The sequence below is a fragment of the Lampetra planeri genome, chromosome 44 (genome assembly GCF_965212315.1).
Source record: "Lampetra planeri chromosome 44, kcLamPlan1.2.h2, whole genome shotgun sequence".
Classification (NCBI taxonomy): Eukaryota; Metazoa; Chordata; class Hyperoartia; order Petromyzontiformes; family Petromyzontidae; genus Lampetra; species Lampetra planeri.
The window spans coordinates 10,053,823-10,066,170 of NC_136150.1; the positions used below are offsets into that span (position 1 = coordinate 10,053,823).

Genomic DNA, 12,348 nt, shown 5'->3' on the forward strand with positions numbered 1-12,348 from the left:
CGAGTAGCACACACAGTACACACACAATGTTGTCGCACATCCGACCGCATAGCTAGATACAAAGTGAAATTCAGGCTGCTTACAGCAAATTTTGGGGACAAATAGGTTGGCCGCATAGACGCAAAATCACACAAACCGAACTCGTAAGAAGAGAGGAAAACCTGTACTATAATATTTGCTGTGAAGAAGGCCCATTGCCCGAGGCATCGCCGATTTTATATATTCTTAATTTTCAGGTCTGTATTAGTGATGACTGTGAGGTTTTTGGTTTTAGGAATTGTGCTAGTGCACCACTTCCATCGGAGCATCGGCAAGTAAATTCAGGTAATACTGGATTGTGCGTTCCAGAATATCTTCGGTGTTTTCAGTGTTTACAATGATACAGAATTGTATCAAAATAACATTACAATAAGAATCAGAATAGTTATTTATACTGGAGGAATCCGATGAGCTGCAAAGCTCTTTTTCACAGATGTCCAGGTGGGACGGGTAAGAATGTTACAACAACAAACAATACAAAACCATTATAGTAGTGCAAACAAGAAAGGTAAACAAATCAACCAAACACATACAAATATAACTAAACCATCCCCATTCTATCAGACAAAATCCACTGAGGTATTAACTTATGTTTCAAAAATCGACCTGGCCACAAATGATAGCTCAACGGAGTGGCTTATCATTTGGACATTTATAGCAGCAAAATAATCTAAATAGTCTAAACGCATGTGTCTAAATGGGGAGGGAAAAACCAGAGGACCCAGGGAAAAAATCTATGCGACCACGGGGAAAACATGCAAACTCCAAATATACAGGTGTGAGGGTCAGAATCGAACCCCCGACCTCCTGCATACCAGGCGAGGAAGATAACATCTCACCATGTTGGCAGCCCCCTTAAATAATTAATTAACGTTTTTCAGTTTAAATTGCATCATCCATTCCAAAGCTGCAATGATGTAATGGTTAGCACACTGGACTTGCATTCCAAGGGTCACCCGTTCTATCTCCTGGTATGGCAGTTGAAACAATGGCGCAGGTATCATATATCTCCTGCCCACTTCTATCCGCTCAGCAGTGTATCAATGAGTTCACCACAGTTAGTCGATGGGCAGGTCTTGTATGATGATGTAAAATTTGGGTACTTGCACCTCTTCCGGGAGACGTTTGGTAAGCGCGGAAGAGTAGCCCCAGAGCGGGCTCTCTAGGGCTCTGTCTCGGTGAGGTCCTTCTGCCATCAGTGGTGTAAGCAAACAATTGCAGGGCTGCACCTTTTGTACCATTTTCTAAGATTGTAATGGAATATATTTGGTGTTCATGGTAAATTGCAGAGGGCTTTGCTCTGAAAATGAACATACCAGGTTATTCCACCCCAAGAATTAGCTCGGTAATTTAAGGACATGCTATAATTGGGCATGCATATCTGTATGTTGAACTTCTTTCGCACCATACGTAGACAACCGTGCTAATTAACGTCAATTTAAATTGTTCACAATCGTATGTTTGTTGGGGTCTTAATACATGTTAATGTTTTTTTCCAGTGCATTTAAGTCAAACGTATCCAAGGCTTCAGAATTTAAAAACCAATACGGTGCAGTAAAATTCGAATTATCTATCCCCTATTAGCCAGAATTTGTATTAAGCCAGAGCATGCATGCCGGCATAAACATACATCAGTCACGAATATTAAATGAAAGAAAATAATTGATATGATTATTTAGAACTTTCGTGACTGCAGGAATTATTATTTGTTTCTTTCGGTTAAGTCACGTCTAAAGATAAAATAATAAATTAAATTAAATAATAGAATACGACGTTTCGATTGCAACACAAGCAATCATCATCAGGTATAATGAAATAGCGACATAAAATCTAACCAGAAAACTATAGACAGACATATTAGCAGACAGATATCACCAAGATACATAGAGAGAGCAACACAGGTAACAGAGAGAGGTGGTCGTCTCTGTGGGGTGGCCTTAAATAGACAGAGGAGGGCGGACGCAGAGAGAGGGAGGGGGGTTAGAGAAAAAATTAGCATATCAATGAGTGGACAACAAAACGTGGTGCTGCAAGTGCGATGACACGGCAAGCAAGCCTGAAAATCAGGAGAAGGACACACTAAAATTAACTAACCTAGTAAAATATCGAAATGTAATGTAATACAACACAGAGGGTCGGTCAACACACAATTAACGCATAGCCTGGTTGATTACGTATTTCAAAGATTGCTAAGTTAGAATTTAAGTGTGAACATTCCAAAGAGAGGACACAGGCAGAGAGAACAAGTAGTCAGAGAGAGAGAAAAAGAAGATAAGTTTAAAACTTCCCCATAGAAGTGGTTCAATCTTAATTTTAGAACTTTCGTGACTGCAGGAATTATTATTTGTTTCTTTCGGTTAAGTCACGTCTAAAGATAAAATAATAAATTAAATTAAATAATAGAATACGACGTTTCTATTGCAACACAAGCAATCATCATCAGGTATAATGAAATAGCGACATAAAATCTAACCAGAAAACTATAGACAGACATATTAGCAGACAGATATCACCAAGATACATAGAGAGAGCAACACAGGTAACAGAGAGAGGTGGTCGTCTCTGTGGGGTGGCCTTAAATAGACAGAGGAGGGCGGACGCAGAGAGAGGGAGGGGGGTTAGAGAAAAAAATTAGCATATCAATGAGTGGACAACAAAACGTGGTGCTGCAAGTGCGATGACACTGCAAGCAATCCTGAAAATCAGGAGGACACACTAAAATTAACTAACCTAGTAAAATATTGAAATGTAATGTAATACAACACAGAGGGTCGGTCAACACACAATTAACGCATAGCCTGGTTGATTACGTATTTCAAAGATTGCTAAGTTAGAATTTAAGTGTGAACATTCCAAAGAGAGGACACAGGCAGAGAGAACAAGTAGTCAGAGAGAGAGAAAAAAGAAGATAAGTTTAAAACTTCCCCGTAGAAGTGGTTCAATCTTAATTTTAGAACTTTCGTGACTGCAGGAATTATTATTTGTTTCTTTCGGTTAAGTCACGTCTAAAGATAAAATAATAAATTAAATTAAATAATAGAATACGACGTTTCGATTGCAACACAAGCAATCATCATCAGGTATAATGAAATAGCGACATAAAATCTAACCAGAAAACTATAGACAGACATATTAGCAGACAGATATCACCAAGATACATAGAGAGCAACACAGGTAACAGAGAGAGGTGGTCGTCTCTGTGGGGTGGCCTTAAATAGACAGAGGAGGGCGGACGCAGAGAGAGGGACGGGGGTTAGAGAAAAAAATTAGCATATCAATGAGTGGACAACAAAACGTGGTGCTGCAAGTGCGATGACACGGCAAGCAAGCCTGAAAATCAGGAGAAGGACACACTAAAATTAACTAACCTAGTAAAATATCGAAATGTAATGTAATACAACACAGAGGGTCGGTCAACACACAATTAACGCATAGCCTGGTTGATTACGTATTTCAAAGATTGCTAAGTTAGAATTTAAGTGTGAACATTCCAAAGAGAGGACACAGGCAGAGAGAACAAGTAGTCAGAGAGAGAGAAAAAAGAAGATAAGTTTAAAACTTCCCCGTAGAAGTGGTTCAATCTTAATTTTAAAACTTTCGTGACTGCAGGAATTATTATTTGTTTCTTTCGGTTAAGTCACGTCTAAAGATAAAATAATAAATTAAATTAAATAATAGAATACGACGTTTCGATTGCAACACAAGCAATCATCATCAGGTATAATGAAATAGCGACATAAAATCTAACCAGAAAACTATAGACAGACATATTAGCAGACAGATATCACCAAGATACATCGAGAGCAACACAGGTAACAGAGAGAGGTGGTCGTCTCTGTGGGGTGGCCTTAAATAGACAGAGGAGGGCGGACGCAGAGAGAGGGAGGGGGGTTAGAGAAAAAATTAGCATATCAATGAGTGGACAACAAAACGTGGTGCTGCAAGTGCGATGACACGGCAAGCAAGCCTGAAAATCAGGAGAAGGACACACTAAAATTAACTAACCTAGTAAAATATCGAAATGTAATGTAATACAACACAGAGGGTCGGTCAACACACAATTAACGCATAGCCTGGTTGATTACGTATTTCAAAGATTGCTAAGTTAGAATGTAAGTGTGAACATTCCAAAGAGAGGACACAGGCAGAGAGAACAAGTAGTCAGAGAGAGAGAAAAAAGAAGATGAGTTTAAAACTTCCCCGTAGAAGTGGTACAATCTTAATTTTAGAACTTTCGTGACTGCAGGAATTATTATTTGTTTCTTTCGGTTAAGTCACGTCTAAAGATAAAATAATAAATTAAATTAAATAATAGAATACGACGTTTCGATTGCAACACAAGCAATCGTCATCAGGTATAATGAAATAGCGACATAAAATCTAACCAGAAAACTATAGACAGACATATTAGCAGACAGATATCACCAAGATACATAGAGAGAGCAACACAGGTAACAGAGAGAGGTGGTCGTCTCTGTGGGGTGGCCTTAAATAGACAGAGGAGGGCGGACGCAGAGAGAGGGAGGGGGGTTAGAGAAAAAAATTAGCATATCAATGAGTGGACAACAAAACGTGGTGCTGCAAGTGCGATGACACGGCAAGCAAGCCTGAAAATCAGGAGAAGGACACACTAAAATTAACTAACCTAGTAAAATATCGAAATGTAATGTAATACAACACAGAGGGTCGGTCAACACACAATTAACGCAATCGGATGTCCGGTATATCAGGGGCGGAGCCTAAGGGCGGAGCCGGAGGGGCGCGAAGCGAAGGGCGTAATCTGGAAGGTTCGGAAAGGGCGTGGTGGAAGGTGGAGACAGGATGACGTGTGAGGGGGATATAAGGGGGATCCGGAAGAGACTCGTGGTCAGTTGGCGTAGTCTCGGAGTGGGACCACGTTGGGTCGTGGGACACCTCCTGCGCCATCAGCCACGTGGCTGGATACGACTCCAAGCACACCGTCAGCCAACGGTGTGCGGGAGCAGAAGGGAGTGCGACTGGCAAGAAGGGCGCGCGGGGCGCGCAAGCGGAACAGCCGGTCCACTGTCGGGATCGGCGGAGTGCGAGAGGCATAACAAGAATAAAAGAGAACCGGAGACCAAAGCTGTGTGTCGTCAACATCCTTTATTACATTGGAGTCAGAAGCGGTTCGGGATGTTTAAGCATCTCAAAAAGAAAAAATCAACCCACACTTTCTTCTGATGACGACGACGATCTTACTCAAGAAGTGGCGGCCCCGGGCACGGAAGGCACGGACGGGACGGCGATGGGCGACTCTGCTGGGGTGCACGACGTCATTGCCGGAGCTGGGTCGTCTTCGTCTTTGGGCGCCTTGCTGAACTTGGTGACCCTGGTCGTGCCGGCGACGGCCCCGCGACAACCACGCGGCGGGCCGCTGGATGGGGAGACTTCGGGAGGGCCCGAACCTTCCGCCATTGCGGCCTCTGCAAGGACTCCCACCATCGCCGACATGTGGCAGGGCGCCGCCATCTTGGGCGTGGCCACGACTGAACAGCGGGAGGCCGCCATTTTGTCGCCGCCGCGTGGTGCAGCTACGTCTGGTGGAGGTGGCGGCGGAAGTCACAGCCACCGCCTGCCGACTATAAAATAATTCTGCACTGGCGGGGACTGGAGCGCGTTTGCTTGGCGCTTCAAATCGGCCGTCCGCTCTGCCAGGTGGACGGAGGAGGAGGCGTTGGAGGCCCTGCCGATGCTCCTTGATGAGGCATCCTTAAAATTCTTCCGCTCCATTCCGGCTGAGAAGAAGGCGACACTGCCGGGGGGCTTTCGACGAGATGGCGGAGGCGTACGAGCCTCCATCCGATGCTCACCGCAGATTCGTCCAACGCCAACGTGCACCGGAGGAATCGCCCGTGGCCTACCGTGGCGCTCTGATTGCGCTGGCCATGGCCGCGTACCCTGACACTACGCCCGATTTGCTGGAGCCGTTGATACTAGGGAAGATGTTGGAGCTGTCCAAAGACCTGGCCATCCTGATGCCCGTGTGTGGCCACGAGCCGCTAACCTCCCAGTTGGCGGCCAAGTGCCTCGCAGATGGCCGCCTGGACGGGCGATCCTGCCATTGATGGGAAACCCATAGGATGGGCACTGTTGCGGGTCGTCCTCACTCCGGACGACGCGGGGCCTGGCTGCTGCGGCGGGCCAGTGGGTTCCACGGAGGGGCACGATGGCACGCTCAATGCCCTCGTCGGCGCCTCGCCGGGACGTCGGGGGGGCCAGCCAGCGGGCCGACATGGCGTGATATCGATGCGGCCGACTTGGCCACTTCGCGCGCGACTGTCGGGGTCAACCTCGTCCACCTCGTCCGGAGTCCTCGCTGGTGTATAGCAAAAATGATTTTGACCTGGGGCGCACCTCGCTGCTTTCCCATCACATTGATACCGGGGTAGCTAACCCCATACGTATGAATCCGCACCGGTTGAGCCCCTCGGAGAGAGATTATGTTCGCGGTGCTGTGGACGACATTCTGGCCGCTGACATCATCTCTTCGTCCAATAGCCCATGGGGTGCTCCTGTTGTTCTTGTAAAAAAAAAAAAAGGATGGTAGTCTTCGCTTTTGCGTTGATTTCCGGAGGCTGAATAAGGTATCCGTGGCGGACGCGTACCTCCTGCCGCGTATGGATGATTCCCTCGATGCCTTGTCTGGGGCGAGATTCTTTTCGACCCTCGATCTTTCCTCTGGGTTCTGGCAGCTCCCCCTTGACGCAAGCGGAATACCCGGTCCACTGTCGGGATCGGCGGAGTGTGAGCGGCATAACAAGAATAAAATAGAACCGGAGACCAAGCTGTGTGTCGTCAACATCCTTTATTACATATGTCATGCGAGCGTAAATGGGGTTGTTGCTGGCCTCTGGTCCAATCACGCGGCCCCGGGCATTGGGGGGCGGAGCCTGGTCTGCGGGGCATGTGTGAGGGGCCACCGTTCACCTCGGCTCCAATGGGAGGCGAGGTGATTGGGGGTGGAGCCAGCGGGGTAGTATGGGAAGGCCGGATCTGGGAGGCGGGAGTCAGGGTCACGTGGGGGGAATGGATATAAAGGGGAGCCCGGAAGAGATTGGGGCAGTCGGGGAAGTTAAGAGGCTGAGCCACGTTTGGTGGTGAGGAAAAGATCCGCGCCATCGGCCACGTGGCCGAAGGACCTCAACACGCCGTCGGCCAGCGGTGTGCGGAGTGCGGGAATTGAGGAGCTAACGTGAGGAGCGTGCGTGGCACGCGAGAGAGAGAGCGCGTGCGTGGCACGCGAGAGGGAGCGTGCGCGGGGCGCGCGCGAGACGAGGCCAGTGGGGTGCGGAGAAGAACCTGAATAAAAGACAAACGGAGACCAGCAGTGCCTGACGGAGTCTTTTATTACACATATATAAAAACTAACTTAAACATGGTAAACTGTATCATAAGCTGCATTCACTTTACTTGGGGAAATACGTTATTGGTGGGGGGCGGGGGTAGTGGGGGATGACGAGGAGGGGAGATGAGGGACCGATGTACACAACTTCTTTACAGCACACAGCACCGTAAGCACTTTTTTAATCTACTCAAACGTGCACATATACTGCACACACAAATGTTTGAATTGCTTATACACTCAGTCTACAGTCCATGTGTAATAAATGACGTCGACGACACAGCTTAATCTCCGTCTCTCCTTTATTCTTGGTTATGTCCGCTCACACTCTGCTGGTCATGACAGTAGACCAGCTTTTCCTTTTACACGCCGCGCGCCCTTCCCATCTATCGCTCTCCTCCCTGCTCCCGCACACCGTTGGCTGACGGTGTGCTTGGAGCCGTCTCCAGCCACGTGGCTGATGGCGCCCGGAGACCTCTAACAACCCAACATGGTTCCGCTTCTTGACCACGCCAACTGACCACGAGCCTCTTCCGGATCCCCCTCATATTCCCCTCACCACGTGATCCTGTCTCCTCTCACCACGCCCTTCACCGAACCTTCCCGATCGCGACCTTCACATAGCTCCCCCTTGGCTCCGCCCCTAGGCTCCGCCCCTGATCTCCTGGGCATCCGATTGGACCGGAGGTGGGCGGCAGACCTTCACATACGCCCACATACTGGGCCCTGCCCCCAATACCCCGGGCCGTTTGATTGGCCCAGAGCTGAGCAGCGAAACCTCGCTTACGCTCGCGTTACACATGTGTTTGTCTAATACACTTAAAACACATGTATTGTTTAGTTGTATACATTTCAGCCCTCCCCAAGCAATGAAGGTCAGTCAGTATTTATAACACCATTAAGACGGGTTCACACGAGCTTTGGGTTGTGAACCTTGGTTGCATGCAATTTGAAACCCTTGTATGTGTTGACATATCTGCAACCAGTTGTGAGAAGCTGCTATAACCTGTTGCGCGCAGTAGAGATGCTCAACTTTAAGCGAATCTACTCTGCTTGGCGACATGTAGCGATGTATTTCATGACGTTCTGCACATTTACAAGCAACGATTGGTCATTATAATCCTCACGTGGGTGGGAAATCTTCTGTGATGGGTGTGACCAGACAGTTTGGCCATTCCCAGACACAACCTTGTTGCGTAACTGCTCTCTCAGATGTGCTTTCCAGAGTGATTTGGTTCTCGCAACTGATTGCTTGCACGTTGACCCACTGTTAAATATGGAACGGAATATTAGGCGTGATGATTGGATTCCCCTCAGGATTCAGTGCGTTATCTTCCAATCAATATTAGGAAGCCTGGAGCTATGCACTTTTAAATCTAGATAGAAAACTAATTTCTTTAGAACTGCTTTTTGTGTTTAGTTTGTTATCCTTCCCCCACTCATCTCCGATTAGCATAGTTAGCAACATACGGTGCGAAATAAGTTCGACATGTTCATTTGGTCACTATTCAATTAAATAATCGTTTTTTTGGCTGTTGTGACGGTAGCACCTGTTTACAGGAGCCCATTATGTAGAACGTATCATCTTGGCAAACTATGAACTCTGCATTGCTTGATGTCCTCCCCAAGCCGGCCACCATCCCTCGTGGTCCCGCGATGCAAAATTATAGCTCTTCTACATGAGCTGATTTCTTTACTCCTACCTATTACATTTTTATTTGATCAAGTAAGTCCCACTGAGCTATATAGCTATTTTTCGAAGTGACCCTGGCCACAAACGATAGCTCAACCTTGCCATACATCACGGGTCACCAAAAAGATTTCCAAAATCATGAGCAAACAAGATCCAGGTCCGATTCAACACAGTACATAAAATTAGTTATCTGATGCCATCTGTGAAGAATGTGATCCCTGACATGCAATGTCTACAAACTAAGCTGTGTTTGCGACAGTAGTTACATTGGGGAAACTAAGCGACATGTCTCAGACCGTGTTCGCGAACACAAGGCGGATCTGAAACACGGTAGGACGAATACCTCTGCTGTGGGTGATCATTGTTTTAATGCTGTGGGCACACGTGAAATTGATTTCTCCAAGACGAAGGTACTATGCAAACCTACTGGCTATCAACAAAGATTTGTTCATGAAGCCATCCAGATATATAAACAGACACAATTTCAACCGAGAAGATGGGTACTAACTGAGCAATCATTAGGACGTTATTTACCAGGTGAAGTCATAACATGCTGTGATGCTTCCATCCTACCTGCCGATGTTAGTTATTTCCGACTCTCTGAGTTACATTACCTTGTTAAATGTTTTTAAATTAACAGGCCAAATATCTCACTAACGTAGCTGCTGCTACCTTTTCCTTGATGCGGTGGTGGCGCTCGTTTAATAGGCTGAATGTCTCTCATTAATACAGCCGCAGCTGCTGGAGCCGTCTCACATTAACATGCTAATCTCTAATCTCGAGCAATACAGTGGCTTCTTCAGCACCGTAGTTGTGGGGTTACATTAACAGATTGACATGCTAATCTCTCGCAATACAATGGCTGAGGTATATCTGGCTCTGCGATCTTACATTTACTTGCAAATTCCATTTCTAGCCCCGCCCACTTACCCTTGGGTTGTACCCATCTCAAACCTATGTAACCTCTGGCTGCAGTAGCTCTCTCGCTATATTTCTTCCTGGCTCAGCAGTCCACCTGCTGTATTTTTTCATTTGAGGATTGCTTGTGTTGCGATCGAAACGTCATGATTTATTTATATTTTAAAATCCTTTATATTAAGTTCGCTTGCTTGCTTGGGACCGTGAAAATCTTTCGGTCGTTTTTTAACCCACTTCCCGTGATCCAATCGAGCTGCCATTTTGTACACAGACTCGTTGTGCGTGACAATGCATTTTCTTGAAAAAAAAATTCCTAAATTTTACACTGTTTAGGGAAAAAGAATTAAATATTTATTTACCAATTGGTTAATGCTGGCACACAATCATCTGACCCATAGGTGGCAGCCATCTCAAGCCAGAGGACGACAGGACTCTAGCCGCCCCGATGCCACGCATATAAAGGATTTATAGTGAAAAACTTTGTTTTTAAGGGTACATTTTTCTATCTATGTGACTTTACCGAAAGACCCAAAGAGTATCAATGAAGTGGCTTATTGTGTTCAATGTCTCGCAGCCAAATACTCCAAACTCATCATGGGACCTCCTTTGCCAGTACCAAAATATGAGAATAGGTTTTCCCCTTTTTTAAACACTTTTATTTAATTCTAGATTTGAAGCTTTCGTGACTGCAAGGATTCATATTCTTAGGTTTTTTCGGTAAAGTCACGTAGGTAAAACATCAAAATTAATGAAAATAAAATAAAAATCACGACGTTTCGGAGGCAACACAAGTCTCCGTCATCAGGTGGGACCGTCACAGCCGGATTAGCTGCATCAAGTGAGGCAATGATTCAAGATGTAATCCCTTAAAAGCAAGTTGAGGGGGGAGGAGAGGGTGGGGGGAGCTCATCAGAATGTGGTAGCCAATGAATGGAACGTATCGGGAGGCAGGGGGGCGGGGCTCAAAGACGGCACGGAGTGCCACGTACAACGCATCGGGATGGGGGCGGGGCCAAAAGGATGGACGACGGCTTGGACGCGGTTGCTGCTGCACACGCCAACGCATTGGACAGAGAGGGGGAGGAGAGGCCTGATACACATGATAGAAAAATAACGAAAATGCCCATGTTTATACCAATGCTGGCTGAACAATGAAGAGAGTACTGTTCAACACTGGGGATGTTAACACTCGGTAAAGTAAAGTAAAATAGTGCCTGTCAGATAAGATGGTCCAAAAAAGTGTAATTAAGTCTTTTTTGCGTGGTTGATAACATCTTTCCAATGATTACTAAGTTTGTACCCATCATCACGGTTGAAATTATGTCTGTGTTTGTATATTTGTATGGCTTCGTGTACAAACCTTTGATGGTAGCCGGGAGGTTTGCAGAGAACCTTGGTCTCGGAAAAGACAATTTCATGAGAGCCCACCGAGTTGTAGCAATGATCGGCAACGGCCGAAGAATCAGTTCTGCCATGTTTCAGATCTGACTTGTGTTCGCGGACACGATCAGAAACATGACGTTTCGTTTCTCCAATGTAGCAATCACCACAAATGCAACTCAATTTGTAGACTCCAGGATACTGTAAGTCAGGAACGACATCCTTCACAGATGGAATCAGATCACGGATTTTATGCACTGTACTGAATCGGACTTGGATCTTATGTTTGTTTAGAATTTTGGAGATCTTTTTGGTCACGCCTGCTATGTATGGTAACGTGATAGTTTTGGTCGGAGTTTCATGTGGCTGTTTCTGTGTGGTGGGAGAGACAGTTTGGCGGATAGTACGGTCAGAGTATCCGTTCATCCTGAGGGCCCGATGTACATGTCTTAATTCACCGGTCAGGTGGTGTTGGTCAGAAATGCCATGGGCTCTGTGGTATAGCGTTTTGATGAGAGAATTATTTTGAGATGGGTAGTGGTGGGAATCCGGTTTCAAGTAGGAATCTGTGTGGGTGGCTTTCCTGTAGACAGAATGTCCCAAGGATCCGTCAGGCCTCCTCTCAAACAGAATATCCAAGAATGGTAGTTTACCGTCTTTCTCCACTTCCATGGTGAATCTGATGGATGGGTGTCTAGAATTGATGTGGTCCAAGAAGTGGTTCAATGCTGGGAGGCCATGTGGCCAGATGACGAAAGTGTCATCCACATACCTCTTCCACAGGGAAGGACGCAGGGTGGATGTCTGGATGGCGTCTGATTCAAACTTTTCCATGAACATGTTGGCTATAACTGGTGACAAGGGGGAGCCCATAGGGGTACCCTCATTCTGTTTGTAGAAGGTGCCATTCCAGGTAAAATAGGTGTTGGTGAGGCAATGCCTAACCAACACCTAT

At 46.3% G+C, this 12,348-nt stretch overlaps 1 protein-coding gene across 6 annotated transcripts in view; it reads left to right on the forward strand.

The window, feature by feature from the left end:
- Positions 1-12,348, forward strand: part of LOC144732929 (uncharacterized) — a 112,203-nt gene that overhangs the window by 18,395 nt on the left and 81,460 nt on the right. The window lies entirely within an intron of this gene.